Source organism: Triturus cristatus, chromosome 6 (assembly GCF_964204655.1).
Source record: "Triturus cristatus chromosome 6, aTriCri1.1, whole genome shotgun sequence".
In the NCBI taxonomy this organism is placed as follows: Eukaryota; Metazoa; Chordata; class Amphibia; order Caudata; family Salamandridae; genus Triturus; species Triturus cristatus.
Genome location: NC_140589.1, coordinates 1,797,880,520 through 1,797,896,916, shown reverse-complemented (window position 1 = coordinate 1,797,896,916; position 16,397 = coordinate 1,797,880,520).

Sequence of the window (16,397 nt, the reverse complement as noted above, 5' to 3'; positions counted from 1 at the left end):
CCCACTCGGGGTGAAAAATGCAAACAAAACAATTGATGGACAGAATGCAGAACAATGTCATACATTCACCCCAGTACAGAAATCTGGGCCTAAATCCATCGTTTTTTTGCTCACCATGCCATTCCAGTTTGAACCCAGCCATATGCAAATCAGTCTTGACCCTGTGCCTCATGGGAACAGTCCAGCCCGAACTGCCAAGCCAGGTCCTCCCTGGACTGGAAACAAGCATCCTAGGGCCGGTTTCGGGGTTTCACCCCTCTTCAGCCAGGATAGCTTGATTCCAGTGGCATGGAGAGCACGGGACTCACGTCTGAGCATACCCGTCCCACTCGGGATGACAAATGCAAACAAAACAATTGATGGACAGAATGCAGAACAATGTCATACATTCACCCCAGTACAGAGATCTGGGCCTAAATCCATCGTTTTTTTGCTCACAATGCCATTCCAGTTTGAACCCAGCCATATGCAAATCAGTCTTGACCCTGTGCCTCATGGGAACAGTCCAGCCCAAACTTCCAAGCCAGGTCCTCCCTGGACTGGAAACAAGCATCCTAGGACGGGTTTCGGGGTTTCACCCCTCTTCAGCCAGGATAGCTTGATTCCAGTGGCATGGAGAGCACGGGACTCATGTCTGAGCATACCCGTCCCACTCGGGGTGACAAATGCAAACAAAACAATTAATGGACAGAATGCAGAACAATGTCATACATTCACCCCAGTACAGAGATCTGGGCCTAAATCCATCGTTATTTTGCTCACCATGCCATTCCAGTTTGAACCCAGCCATATGCAAATCAGCCTTGACCCTGTGCCCATGGGAACAGTCCAGCCCGAACTTCCAAGCCAGGTCCTCCCTGGACTGGAAACAAGCATCCTAGGACCGGTTTCGGAGTTTCACCCCTCTTCAGCCAGGGTAGCTTGATTCCAGTGGCATGGAGAGCACGGGACTCACGTCTGAGCATACCCATCCCACTCGGGGTGACAAATGCAAACAAAACAATTGATGGACAGAATGCAGAACAATGTCATACATTCACCCCAGTACAGAGATCTGGGCCTAAATTCATCGTTTTTTTGCTCACCATGCCATTCCAGTTTGATCCCAGCCATATGCAAATCAGTCTTGAACCTGTGCCTCATGGGAACAGTCCAGCCCGAACTGCCAAGCCAGATCCTCCCTGGACTGGAAACAAGCATCCTAGGACCGGTTTCGGGGTTTCACCCCTCTTCAGCCAGGATAGCTTGATTCTAGTGGAATGGTTCACTCACGTATGAGCATACCCGTCCCACTCGGGGTGAAAAATGCAAACAAAACAATTGATGGACAGAATGCAGAACAATGTCATACATTCACCCCAGTACAGAAATCTGGGCCTAAATCCATCGTTTTTTTGCTCACCATGCCATTCCAGTTTGAACCCAGCCATATGCAAATCAGTCTTGACCCTGTGCCTCATGGGAACAGTCCAGCCCGAACTGCCAAGCCAGGTCCTCCCTGGACTGGAAACAAGCATCCTAGGGCCGGTTTCGGGGTTTCACCCCTCTTCAGCCAGGATAGCTTGATTGCAGTGGCATGGAGAGCACGGGATTCACGTCTGAGCATACCCGTCCCACTCGGGGTGACAAATGCAAACAAAACAATTGATGGACAGAATGCAGAACAATGTCATACATTCACCCCAGTACAGAGATCTGGGCCTAAATCCATCGTTTTTTTGCTCACAATGCCATTCCAGTTTGAACCCAGCCACATGCAAATCAGTCTTGACCCTGTGCCTCATGGGAACAGTCCAGCCCAAACTGCCAATCCAGGTCCTCCCTGGACTGGAAACAACCATCCTAGGACCAGTTTCGGGGTTTCACCCCTCTTCAGCCAGGATAGCTTGATTGCAGTGGCATGGAGAGCACGGGACTCACGTCTGAGCATACCCGTCCCACTCGGGGTGAAAAATGCAAACAAAACAATTGATGGACAGAATGCAGAACAATGTCATACATTCACCCCAGTACAGAAATCTGGGCCTAAATCCATCGTTTTTTTGCTCACCATGCCATTCCAGTTTGAACCCAGCCATATGCAAATCAGTCTTGACCCTGTGCCTCATGGGAACAGTCCAGCCCGAACTGCCAAGCCAGGTCCTCCCTGGACTGGAAACAAGCATCCTAGGGCCGGTTTCGGGGTTTCACCCCTCTTCAGCCAGGATAGCTTGATTCCAGTGGCATGGAGAGCACGGGACTCACGTCTGAGCATACCCGTCCCACTCGGGGTGACAAATGCAAACAAAACAATTGATGGACAGAATGCAGAACAATGTCATACATTCACCCCAGTACAGAGATCTGGGCCTAAATACATCGTTTTTTTGCTCACAATGCCATTCCAGTTTGAACCCAGCCATATGCAAATCAGTCTTGACCCTGTGCCTCATGGGAACAGTCCAGCCCAAACTGCCAAGCCAGGTCCTCCCTGGACTGGAAACAAGCATCCTAGGACCGGTTTCGGGGTTTCACCCCTCTTCAGCCAGGATAGCTTGATTCCAGTGGCATGGAGAGCACGGGACTCATGTCTGAGCATACCCGTCCCACTCGGGGTGACAAATGCAAACAAAACAATTAATGGACAGAATGCAGAACAATGTCATACATTCACCCCAGTACAGAGATCTGGGCCTAAATCCATCGTTATTTTGCTCACCATGCCATTCCAGTTTGAACCCAGCCATATGCAAATCAGCCTTGACCCTGTGCCCATGGGAACAGTCCAGCCCGAACTTCCAAGCCAGGTCCTCCCTGGACTGGAAACAAGCATCCTAGGACCGGTTTCGGAGTTTCACCCCTCTTCAGCCAGGGTAGCTTGATTCCAGTGGCATGGAGAGCACGGGACTCACGTCTGAGCATACCCATCCCACTCGGGGTGACAAATGCAAACAAAACAATTGATGGACAGAATGCAGAACAATGTCATACATTCACCCCAGTACAGAGATCTGGGCCTAAATTCATCGTTTTTTTGCTCACCATGCCATTCCAGTTTGATCCCAGCCATATGCAAATCAGTCTTGAACCTGTGCCTCATGGGAACAGTCCAGCCCGAACTGCCAAGCCAGATCCTCCCTGGACTGGAAACAAGCATCCTAGGACCGGTTTCGGGGTTTCACCCCTCTTCAGCCAGGATAGCTTGATTCTAGTGGAATGGTTCACTCACGTATGAGCATACCCGTCCCACTCGGGGTGAAAAATGCAAACAAAACAATTGATGGACAGAATGCAGAACAATGTCATACATTCACCCCAGTACAGAAATCTGGGCCTAAATCCATCGTTATTTTGCTCACCATGCCATTCCAGTTTGAACCCAGCCATATGCAAATCAGCCTTGACCCTGTGCCTCATGGGAACAGTCCAGCCCAAACTGCCAAGGCAGGTCCTCCCTGGACTGGAAACAAGCATCCTAGGACCGGTTTCGGGGTTTCACCCCTCTTCAGCCGGGATAGCTTGATTTCAGTGGCATGGAGAGCACGGGACTCACGTCTGAGCATACCCGTCCCACTCGGGGTGACAAATGCAAACAAAACAATTGATGGACAGAATGCAGAACAATGTCATACATTCACCCCAGTACAGGGATCAGGGCCTAAATCCATCGTTTTTTTGCTCACCATGCCATTCCAGTTTGAACCCAACCATATGCAAATCACTCTTTACCCTGTGCCTCATGGGAACAGTCCAGCCCGAACTGCCAAGCCAGGTCCTCCCTGGACTGGAAACAAGCATCCTAGGACCGGTTTCGGGGTTTCACCTCTCTTCAGCCAGGATAGCTTGATTCCAGTGGCATGGAGAGCACGGGACTCACGTCTGAGCATACCCATCCCACTCGGGGTGACAAATGCAAACAAAACAATTGATGGACAGAATGCAGAACAATGTCATACATTCACCCCAGTACAGAGATCTGGGCCTAAATCCATCGTTTTCTTGCTCACCATGCCATTCCAGTTTGAACCCAGCCATATGCAAATCAGTCTTGACCCTGTGCCTCATGGGAACAGTCCAGCCCAAACTGCCAAGCCAGGTCATCCCTGGACTGGAAACAAGCATCCTAGGACCGGTTTCGGGGTTTCACCCCTCTTCAGCCGGGATAGCTTGATTTCAGTGGCATGGAGAGCACGGGACTCACGTCTGAGCATACCCGTCCCACTCGGGGTGACAAATGCAAACAAAACAATTGATGGACAGAATGCAGAACAATGTCATACATTCACCCCAGTACAGGGATCAGGGCCTAAATCCATCGTTTTTTTGCTCACCATGCCATTCCAGTTTGAACCCAACCATATGCAAATCATTCTTTACCCTGTGCCTCATGGGAACAGTCCAGCCCAAACTGCCAAGCCAGGTCCTCCCTGGACTGGAAACAAGCATCCTAGGACCGGTTTCGGGGTTTCACCTCTCTTCAGCCAGGATAGCTTGATTCCAGTGGCATGGAGAGCACGGGACTCACGTCTGAGCATACCCATCCCACTCGGGGTGACAAATGCAAACAAAACAATTGATGGACAGAATGCAGAACAATGTCATACATTCACCCCAGTACAGAGATCTGGGCCTAAATCCATCGTTTTTTTGCTCACCATGCCATTCCAGTTTGAACCCAGCCATATGCAAATCAGTCTTGACCCTGTGCCTCATGGGAACAGTCCAGCCCAAACTGCCAAGCCAGGTCCTCCCTGGACTGGAAACAAGCATCCTAGGACCGGTTTCGGGGTTTCACCCCTCTTCAGCCGGGATAGCTTGATTCCAGTGGCATGGAGAGCACGGGACTCACGTCTGAGCATACCTGTCCCACTCGGGGTGACAAATGCAAACAAAACAATTGATGTACAGAATGCAGAACAATGTCATACATTCACCCCAGTACAGAGATCTGGGCCTAAATCCATCGTTTTTTTGCTCACCCAGCCATATGCAAATCAGTCTTGACCCTGTGCCCATGGGAACAGTCCAGCCTGAACTGTCAAGCCAGGTCCTCCCTGGACTGGAAACAAGCATCCTAGGACCGGTTTCTGGGTTTCACCCCTCTTCAGCCAGGATAGCTTGATTCCAGTGGCATGGAGAGCACGGGACTCACGTCTGAGCATACCCGTCCCACTCGGGGTGACAAATGCAAACAAAACAATTGATGGACAGAATGCAGAACAATGTCATACATTCACCCCAGTACAGAGATCTGGGCCTAAATCCATTGTTTTTTTGCTCACCATGCCATTCCAGTTTGAACCCAGCCATATGTAAATCAGTCGTGATCCTGTGCCTCATGGGAACAGTCCAGCCCGAACTGCCAAGCCAGGTCCTCCGTGGACTGGAAACAAGCATCCTAGGACCGGTTTCGGGGTTTCACCCCTCTTCAGCCAGGATAGCTTGATTCCAGTGGCATGGAGAGCACGGGACTCACGTCTGAGCATACCCGTCCCACTCTGGGTGACAAATGCAAACAAAACAATTGATGGACAGAATGCAGAACAATGTCATACATTCACCCCAGTACAGAGATCTGGGCCTAAATCCATCGTTTTTTTGCTCACCATGCCATTCCAGTTTGAACCCAGCCATATGCAAATCAGTCTTGACCCTGTGCCCATGGGAACAGTCCAGCCTGAACTGTCAAGCCAGGTCCTCCCTGGACTGGAAACAAGCATCCTAGGACCGGTTTCTGGGTTTCACCCCTCTTCAGCCAGGATAGCTTGATTCCAGTGGCATGGAGAGCACGGGACTCACGTCTGAGCATACCCGTCCCACTCGGGGTGACAAATGCATACAAAACAATTGATGGACAGAATGCAGAACAATGTCATACATTCACCCCAGTAAAGAGATCTGGGCCTAAATCCATCGTTTTTTTGCTCACCATGCCATTCCAGTTTGAACCTAGCCATACGCAAATCAGTCTTGACCCTGTGCCTCATGGGAACAGTCCAGCCCGAACTGCCAAGCCAGGTCCTCCCTGGACTGGAAACAAGCATCCTAGGACCGGTTTCGGGGTTTCACCCCTCTTCAGCCAGGATAGCTTGATTGCAGTGGCATGGAGAGCACGGGACTCACGTCTGAGCATACCCGTCCCACTCGGGGTGAAAAATGCAAACAAAACAATTGATGGACAGAATGCAGAACAATGTCATACATTCACCCCAGTATAGAAATCTGGGCCTAAATCCATCGTTTTTTTGCTCACCATGCCATTCCAGTTTGAACCCAGCCATATGCAAATCAGTCTTGACCCTGTGCCTCATGGGAACAGTCCAGCCCGAACTGCCAAGCCAGGTCCTCCCTGGACTGGAAACAAGCATCCTAGGGCCGGTTTCGGGGTTTCACCCCTCTTCAGCCAGGATAGCTTGATTCCAGTGGCATGGAGAGCACGGGACTCACATCTGAACATACCCGTCCCACTCGGGGTGACAAATGCAAACAAAACAATTGATGGACAGAATGCAGAACAATGTCATACATTCACCCCAGTACAGAGATCTGGGCCTAAATCCATCGTTTTTTTGCTCACAATGCCATTCCAGTTTGAACCCAGCCATATGCAAATCAGTCTTGACCCTGTGCCTCATGGGAACAGTCCAGCCCAAACTGCCAAGCCAGGTCCTCCCTGGACTGGAAACAAGCATCCTAGGACCGGTTTCGGGGTTTCACCCCTCTTCAGCCAGGATAGCTTGATTCCAGTGGCATGGAGAGCACGGGACTCATGTCTGAGCATACCCGTCCCACTCGGGGTGACAAATGCAAACAAAACAATTAATGGACAGAATGCAGAACAATGTCATACATTCACCCCAGTACAGAGATCTGGGCCTAAATCCATCGTTATTTTGGTCACCATGCCATTCCAGTTTGAACCCAGCCATATGCAAATCAGCCTTGACCCTGTGCCCATGGGAACAGTCCAGCCCGAACTTCCAAGCCAGGTCCTCCCTGGACTAGAAACAAGCATCCTAGGACCGGTTTCGGAGTTTCACCCCTCTTCAGCCAGGATAGCTTGATTCCAGTGGCATGGAGAGCACGGGACTCACGTCTGAGCATACCCATCCCACTCGGGGTGACAAATGCAAACAAAACAATTGATGGACAGAATGCAGAACAATGTCATACATTCACCCCAGTACAGAGATCTGGGCCTAAATTCATCGTTTTTTTGCTCACCATGCCATTCCAGTTTGAACCCAGCCATATGCAAATCAGTCTTGACCCTGTGCCTCATGGGAACAGTCCAGCCCGAACTGCCAAGCCAGGTCCTCCCTGGACTGGAAACAAGCATCCTAGGACCGGTTTCGGGGTTTCACCCCTCTTCAGCCAGGATAGCTTGATTCCAGTGGCATGGAGAGCACGGGACTCACGTCTGAGCATACCCGTCCCACTCGGGGTGACAAATGCAAACAAAACAATTGATGGACAGAATGCAGAACAATGTCATACATTCACCCCGGTACTGAGATCTGGGCCTAAATCCATCGTTTTTTTGCTCACAATGCCATTCCAGTTTTAACCCAGCCATATGCAAATCAGTCTTGACCCTGTGCCTCATGGGAACAGTCCAGCCCAAACTGCCAAGCCAGGTCCTCCCTGGACTGGAAACAAGCATCCTAGGACCGGTTTCGGGGTTTCACCCCTCTTCAGCCAGGATAGCTTGATTCCAGTGGCATGGAGAGCACGGGACTCACGTCTGAGCATACCCGTCCCACTCGGGGTGACAAATGCAAACAAAACAATTAATGGACAGAATGCAGAACAATGTCATACATTCACCCCAGTACAGAGATCTGGGCCTAGATCCATTGTTATTTTGCTCACCATGCCTTTCCAGTTTGAACCCAGCCATATGCAAATCAGCCTTGACCCTGTGCCCATGGGAACAGTCCAGCCCGAACTGCCAAGCCAGGTCCTCCCTGGACTGGAGACAAGCATCCTAGGACCGGTTTTGGAGTTTCACCCCTCTTCAGCCAGGATAGCTTGATTCCAGTGGCATGGAGAGCAGGGGACTCACGTCTGAGCATACCCGTCCCACTCGGGGTGACAAATGCAAACAAAACAATTGATGGACAGAATGCAGAACAATGTCATACATTCACCCCAGTACAGAGATCTGGGCCTAAATCCATTGTTTTTTTGCTCACCATGCCATTCCAGTTTGAACCCAGCCATATGCAAATCAGTCTTGACCCTGTGCCTCATGGGAACAGTCCAGCCCAAACTGCCAAGCCAAGTCCTCCCTGGACTGAAAACAAGCATCCTAGGACCGGTTTCGGGGTTTCACCCCTCTTCAGCAAGGATAGCTTGATTCCAGTGGCATGGAGAGCACGGGACTCACGTCTGAGCATACCCGTCCCACTCGGGGTGACAAATGCAAACAAAATAATTAATGGACAGAATGCAGAACAATGTCATACATTCACCCCAGTACAGAGATCTGGGCCAAAATCCATCGTTATTTTGCTCACCATGCCATTCCAGTTTGAACCCAGCCATATGCAAATCAGCCTTGACCCTGTGCCCATGGGAACAGTCCAGCCCGAACTGCCAAGCCAGGTCCTCCCTGGACTGGAAACAAGCATCCTAGGACCGGTTTCGGAGTTTCACCCCTCTTCAGCCAGGATAGCTTGATTCCAGTGGCATGGAGAGCACGGGACTCACGTCTGAGCATACCCGTCCCACTCGAGGTGACAAATGCAAACAAAACAATTGATGGACAGAATGCAGAACAATGTCATACATTCACCCCAGTACAGAGATCTGGGCCTAAATCCATCGTTTTTTTGCTCACCATGCCATTCCAGTTTGAACCCAGCCATATGCAAATCAGTCTTGACCCTGTGCCTCATGGGAACAGTCCAGCCCGAACTGCCAAGCCAGGTCCTCCCTGGACTGGAAACAAGCATCCTAGGACCGGTTTCGGGGTTTCACCCCTCTTCAGCCAGGATAGCTTGATTCCAGTGGCATGGAGAGCACGGGACTCACGTCTGAGCATACCCGTCCCACTCGGGGTGACAAATGCAAACAAAACAATTGATGGACAGAATGCAGAACAATGTCATACATTCACCCCAGTACAGGGATCAGGGCCTAAATCCATCGTTTTTTTGCTCACCATGCCATTCCAGTTTGAACCCAACCATATGCAAATCAGTCTTTACCCTGCGCCTCATGGGAACAGTCCAGCCCGAACTGCCAAGCCAGGTCCTCCCTGGACTGGAAACAAGCATCCTAGGACCGGTTTCGGGGTTTCACCTCTCTTCAGCCAGGATAGCTTGATTCCAGTGGCATGGAGAGCAAGGGACTCACGTCTGAGCATACCCGTCCCACTCGGGGTGAAAAATGCAAACAAAACAATTGATGGACAGAATGCAGAACAATGTCATACATTCACCCCAGTACAGAGATCTGGGCCTAAATCCATTGTTTTTTTGCTCACCATGCCATTCCAGTGTGAACCCAGCCATATGCAAATAAGTCTTGACCCTGTGCCTCATGGGAACAGTCCAGCCCGAACTGCCAAGCCAGGTCCTCCCTGGACTGGAAACAAGCATCCTAGGGCCGGTTTCGGGGTTTCACCCCTCTTCTGCCAGGATAGCTTGATTCCAGTGGCATGGAGAGCACGGGACTCACGTCTGAGCATACCCGTCCCACTCGGGGTGACAAATGCAAACAAAACAATTGATGGACAGAATGCAGAACAATGTCATACATTCACCCCAGTACAGAGATCTGGGCCTAAATCCATCGTTTTTTTGCTCACCATGCCATTCCAGTGTGAACCCAGCCATATGCAAATCAGTCTTGACCCTGTGCCTCATTGGAACAGTCCAGCCCGAACTGCCAAGCCAGGTTCCCATGAGGCACAGGGTCAGACTGATTTGCATATGGCCATGTCTGAACTGGGGTGGCAGAGTGGCCTAAAGAACGGTGATGGATCAAACCCAGATCTGTTGACTGGGTGTGAGTGTTTGATTGGTTCTGATGCTCCATCCATCACCAACCTCTTTTGTACCGCTTTGTTCACCATAAGTTGGCAGGGTATGCTCAGACGTGAGTCCCTTGCTCACTTTGCCACTGGATTCAAGCAAGCCTGGTTGAAGACGGCTGAAATGCCAGAAACCGGTCCTAGGAAGCTTGTTTCCGATCCAGGGAAGGCATGGCTTGGCAGTTCGGGCTGGGCTGTTCCCATGAGGCACAGGGTCAGACTGATTTGCATATGGGCACGTCTGAACTGGGGTGGCAGAGTGGGCTAAAGAACGGTGATGGATCAAACCCAGATCTGTTGACTGGGTGTGAGTGTTTGATTGGTTCTGATGCTCCGTCCATCAGCACCCTCTTTTGTACCGCTTTGTTTCTAGCGTTATGTCAATGACGTTCATACTTGGCTTGCTGTTTCTCACGTTTCTAGCCCTTAATCAAGCACATACTTTTACAACGCATGATGATTTCTTTCTAATGTCATGTGAGGTGTGTCTAGGTCATTGGTGATTCGTATTTCTTGTTTATATTGCCTCTCACATGATCGTATGCTTCGTCAAATCAATTTTCAATTGCAAAAGGTAGTTCACCCAGTTCTTTTATATGTGTGCATATTTGGGCTTGTTGTACATTACATAATGTTGCAGTTGCCTCAGATCATATCCTTCGCTGGGTTGTATACTGTGATGTTTCTATGTGCCTCAACGGGGTATATATATGACCTTAGCTACTCTCTCTTGAGAGTTCAATTTCTGTATTATCTCAATGGACATGCATGCGTGCAGTATTCCTTAGTAGGGAATGCGTATTTCTATACACTTATTAATTTGCATGCATTCCTGTAGTATTCCCTTGTTGGGATTACATTGTGTTGTACTTACCACAGTACTCACGGTTTCAAATGGTCACTCTCAAACAGTTCAATTACTTGATTTTTTCAATGTTTTTCAATGTGTGACCTTTATGAGGTTGTCAATTTGTGTTGCTGTCTCTCAATATTTCTGCGTTTTTTTCTCCAATGTTTGAACGTTTGAGGTTGTCGATATGGGGGTTCATCCCTCTCAATTCTTCAATGTTTCTTGAATAAAACCTTTACTAGGTTGTGGGGGTTATTTCTACTCAATTTTTCAATGTGTGACCCTTTACGAGGTCGTCTCGATATGGGTTTTATCCCTTTCTTTTGCTCAATATGTGACCTGTTACTTTGTAATGCTATTCCAAATTTGTCTACATTATATTTCATTGCTGTTTCTATGGGGTAGTATGAAGGATCTTTTGTTTTTCTTTCCTCGGCTTCTCTGTTTGCAATTTTTCATTTTTTTCAATGCCTGTCTCCTTTCATACTTTTCCTGCCAGTGGGTGTGTCTGGAGTAGTTCTTGGGTTTCTCTTTCCATTTTCTTTCTCGTTGTTTTATGGAGAAGGGAGCATGAGTACTTATTTATGTGTTCATACCCTTCGGTGGTTTCCTCCCACTCTTTCTACCCTCCTGTTCCCTTCATGCAGTTTTTCTCTTTTAGCCAGTTTCTGTTGTCCCAGTGTTTTTACAGCTCTACTGTTCTATACGTTGTTGGGTTAGGGAAGAAAGGGAGATATGTTGTATCTTACATCTCTGTCCATACTTGTCCTTCTCCTCTTTCATCACATGCAATGCCTCTAGATTTTTACAGTGTGATGATGCTGAGTGGAATGTTGGGTGTCTCTCAAGAAAGGCACAGTTGAGATGGGCTGAGCTGCCTGCTGGCTGCTCCTGGTGGGGTTTGTACATTATTACTTCTGGACTCAACTTCTTATCTTCAATAAACCAACCTGAAATACTTCATTACTGCAGAAATCAAGAGCGCTCTAATCCCCACCTGGACCAGGATTGTAAACGCTTCCTTATCTCAAGGCTCGATCCCCGACTGTCTAAAAGCAGCCCAGGTCTCACCCATTTAAAAAAAACAACAATGCTGACAAATCTGTTCGCAATAATTTCTGTTCTATCTCCAACATCCCCACCCTAGTGAAACTCCTTGAAAAATGTGTGCAATCCCATCTCTGTGCTCACATAGAGACTTACCAACTTTTTGACCAGCATCAATCCGGTTTTCGGAAGGGACACAGAACGGAATCGGCCCTCACACATGTTATGGATGACATTTTGAAAATGCTAGACAAAAATGAATCCTGCCTACTGATCCTCCTTGACCTTTCCTCAGCTTTCGACACAGTTAACATGACATCCTCCTATCCATCCTACAAAACAGAATGGGTTTCTCGGATCGGGTGCTTCAATGGTTTTCATCCTTTCTTTGTCACCGAATACAAAGAGTCAAGGCAAATCATTCTCTCTCTCAGCCCTCTCCAGAACACATGGGGGTCCCCCAAGGATCCGCCCTTTTACCTATCCTCTTCAACCTTTTCTTGGAACCTCTAGCTAAAGCACTAAACTCCACGAGCATTCTCTTCCACATGTGTGCCGACGACACACAACTCTATCTGAAAATTTCATCCCCGGAAAGCATCATCTCACTTAACTCGATACTCATGTTTATTCAAAATTGGTTAACTGAGAACCATCTCCTACTCAACGCCTCCAAAATGGAGTTCATGCTCATCTCCCCCCGAACCACATCCCCAAGCTAGATCTCTGGCTGACTCACCTCACTGCTTTCAACTGCACTCCGATCATCATTGACTCAGCCAAATCGCTTGGAGTCAACGTAGACAAGCACCTGAATATGAAGACTCATATCAGCAATGTATGTAAGGGAGCAAACCACTTGATGAGAACCCTCAGAAATATCAAACCTTTCCTGCCTCTAAGTGATTTCAAGCAGGTGGTCCAAGCGCTTGTCTTGCCAAGGTTAGACTATGGCAGTGCTACTCTCTGTGGCCTTCCCAAATACGCATTGGCCCCACTAAGGGCCTCATTGAACACCGCTGCTAGATTGGTTACAGGCGCCAAAAGAAACAAGCACATATCCCCAGTCCTTAAATCCCTCAACTGGCTACCCTTTGAAGCCTGAATTCAGCTAAAGATTGCAGTCCTGGCACACAAAGCCCATCACCTTAATACTCCTACATACCTGGTGCAAAAACTTGAACTATCTTGTGGGGAGAGGGCATCAAGAAGCGCCTCAACATTCCTCTTGAAACCTCTCGTCCTTAACAAAAAGAGAACTTGTCACCAAGCCTTCTCCGGTGCTGCCCCAAATAAATGGAACTCACTGCCACCGGAAGTACGCAGTCTCTCCTCGACGAAGGCGTTCAAATTGGAAGCCAAAAGATTCTTAATGAGCAAATTCTTACCGTAAGGGGAGGAGGCACACTGAATTCAGCTGACTTTGTTCTTATCACCATGGTACCTCCATCTATAATGGATCTTCTCTTCTGCTTTCTTTTTTTTTTTTTATTCCACATACATACACCTGTTTACTGTATTATCTTTTTTTTTTTCCTAATTGATGTTCATACTACCCTCTTGTCCTCTCTTCCTGCCTATTGTAAAGCACTCCGATATCATTCGGGATCTTGTTCGCGCTATATAAAACTTTATAAATAAATATACAAGCCTACGCTAGGGGCTCTGAACCTTTTGACTTCGGTAGACTCGGGCCTGAGCAATTTCTATGATTTGAACCTCAAAACAATCCACAAAAATGTAAGTCTAAGTAACAGAGAAATTATGAACTATTGTGTTTGTTGGAGTTGGTCCTTTTTGCATAGTCATCCCAAAACTTTTTGCCTTCACCCTCCTGTTTTTTGGACCAGTGTTTGTTGGACTTTAGGACTCTGCGCACTTTACCACTGCTAACCAGTGCAAAAGTGCTTGTGCTCTCTCATTTAAACATGGTGAAATTGGTTTACACCTAACTAACATATTTAATGTACTTGTAAGTCCCCAATAAAATGGTACTACATGTACCCAAGGCATGTAAATTAAAGTTGGCCTGCAGCACTGATTGTGTCACCCACTTAAGTATCCCTTTAAGTATGTGTTAGGCTTGACATTGCAGCCTGTGTACCTAGTTTTAAACTGCCATTTCAACCTGGCAAAATAAACCTTTTGCCAGGCCTAAAACCCTCCTTTTTAATTCATATAAGTCATCCCAAGGTAGGCATTGAACAGTCCAGTTGCAGAGTGCAGTGTATTTAAAAAGTTGGACATGTACTTTTAAGTTTTACTTGTCCTGGTAGTGAAAAATTCTTACATTCATTCTTCACTAGGTCAAGGCCTACCTCTCACATAGGATAACATAGGATTCCCTTATAACATTTAATATGTGGTAACTTTCAATTGGAAGCAGATAGGATTGTTGAGTTTAGTGTCTAAAGAATTGTAATTTTAAAGCTCTCTTGAGTGGTAAAGTAGGATTTTAGTCACAATTCTGAAAATGCCAGTTTTAGAAAGTTGTAAACAACAGCAACCTGGATAAGTATCCAAGAATTCCAGGTGCACTACTGTCGTGTCACTTAGTCCTAAGTGTACATGTAGTCATGTATGTCAATATGACTATATTGGTGAGACAATCGTAATCAATATAATCAATGTATGACTTAACATTCAACAAACTGCATCAAATCACTTCCGAAAATGAAGCATAGAAGTTGTCCTAAATCAGAATGTGCTTTAATTCAGTCCATAGCTGAAATTCTTCGAAAGAAACACGATGATGCTTGACTTAGCATAGCAAATCAGATGAAAACACTTTTTCCCAATGCATTTCGGGCTGAACTGTGCCCTTCTGTTGCATTTTCTTGTGCCAGCCATTTGGTGGCTGCAGCCTGTTCCTAGGTCACATGACTAGGTGAAGCTGGCAGTCAGTCTTTGTGCATTACTCCCAGACAGTGGGACAAAGGGAAACTGGGTGTTTTCAGGATAGGCCGCTCTGAGTTAACGAGAGGGAGGAGCTGTCAACTACTACACTTGCACATCACAAAGGCTCTGCCAGAGCACTCTCTCAAAAGGTTTGTCACTAGTCTTTTTGTGTCTCCAAACAGCCTGGGGCCACGGCAGGGAGAAAGGGGAATGCCTCACATTTCAGGGGGTGGAAACCTCTAAAAAAGTCTCCTTCTTCAAAATGGACACAAGGTATAAATATTGAACCTCAGATCCCAACTCTTCAGTACACTTCTGGACCTGTGGATGCTACAGAAGGACTGTCACTCTACTGCCCTGCTCCTCTGCTGACTGCTGCCCTGCTTGCTGGGAAGGAAGACTGGACGTGCACCCTTTCTCCCAGGCTGATGTGTCTCCAAGGGTCAGTCAGCTGATCTACTGGGCTGAGCTACAGGGACATAACAAGCTCCAGAGGCTCTATGCAACTGCCCAATTGATCTGCTGCCTGTATCTGCTGTTTGGACCTGCAACTAAACCAGCTTGAGCCCTGCTGGCCTCTGCTGGAGTGAGTTCCTGACTCCCCCCTCAGGTCCTGAACCCTTGGTGTGGCCTCTGTTGAGCTCCTCTAAAGTGTTTGGGCTCTTTGGGAACGTGCATGTTAGCACTAAGATTTTCCACCCGTGCCACCCGTCTACAAGACTTACTAGCTAACCTGACTCATCTTGCTACAGTGACCGCCAATGACGGCCAGCAGTGCAAGATTGGCATTTAACTCACCAGCATTGACATCTCGTGGTGACCGCTAACGTGAAGCTCCTACAACGACCGTCCATGACACCCGACAGGATTCTTGTGCTACATCGATGACTGTCCGTGACACTCGGCATGCCTTTCACGCTACTTCGACGGGCGTTCGCAATGCTTTTCCAGCTCCTCATGGTTCCTTTCACTGTGAACGCAACTCTTTGCACTGGATTGTGAAAGTAACTCTTTCAGCAGGACTAACCTGGTCCCTGTATCCATCCCGCACCCCATCGCAACCAATTCACAACACTCACTCACAAATTCATCCATTCATATATATGCATGCACAGACGCACGCACCAAACATTGAAACACTTAAAACTCACCTGCGCTGCAGCATTGGAGGGAAGCCTCAGAGGTCCCAAGAGGTTTGGGACTGCTGCCTCCTCTGAAAGCTGACCCTAGCTCAGCCAATGAGAAGAGGCAGCAGTCCTTCACTCGTCAGAGAGAGAGCTGGGGTCAGTGATACTGCAGACCCCACCCTACTCTGTGATGAGGTGTCACTGATTGACACTCAGCCCTAGGCACTTCAGGGCTTAAAACTGAAGCGCCCAGGCCCAAAGCAATCAGTGGCTCCCCCTCATCATAAGGGAGAGGGCCTTGAGGCGCCTTTGCCAGGCAGAGGAGGTCACACCCACAGGGCTGTAAAATCCTCAGCCTGGCAAAGTTCAGCTCAGGCAGCAAGGGGCCCGTGTATTTAGTGCATTTACAGCTCCTGACTGCCTGAACAAGAAGAGTGTCTGTGAGGCTGACCTTTGC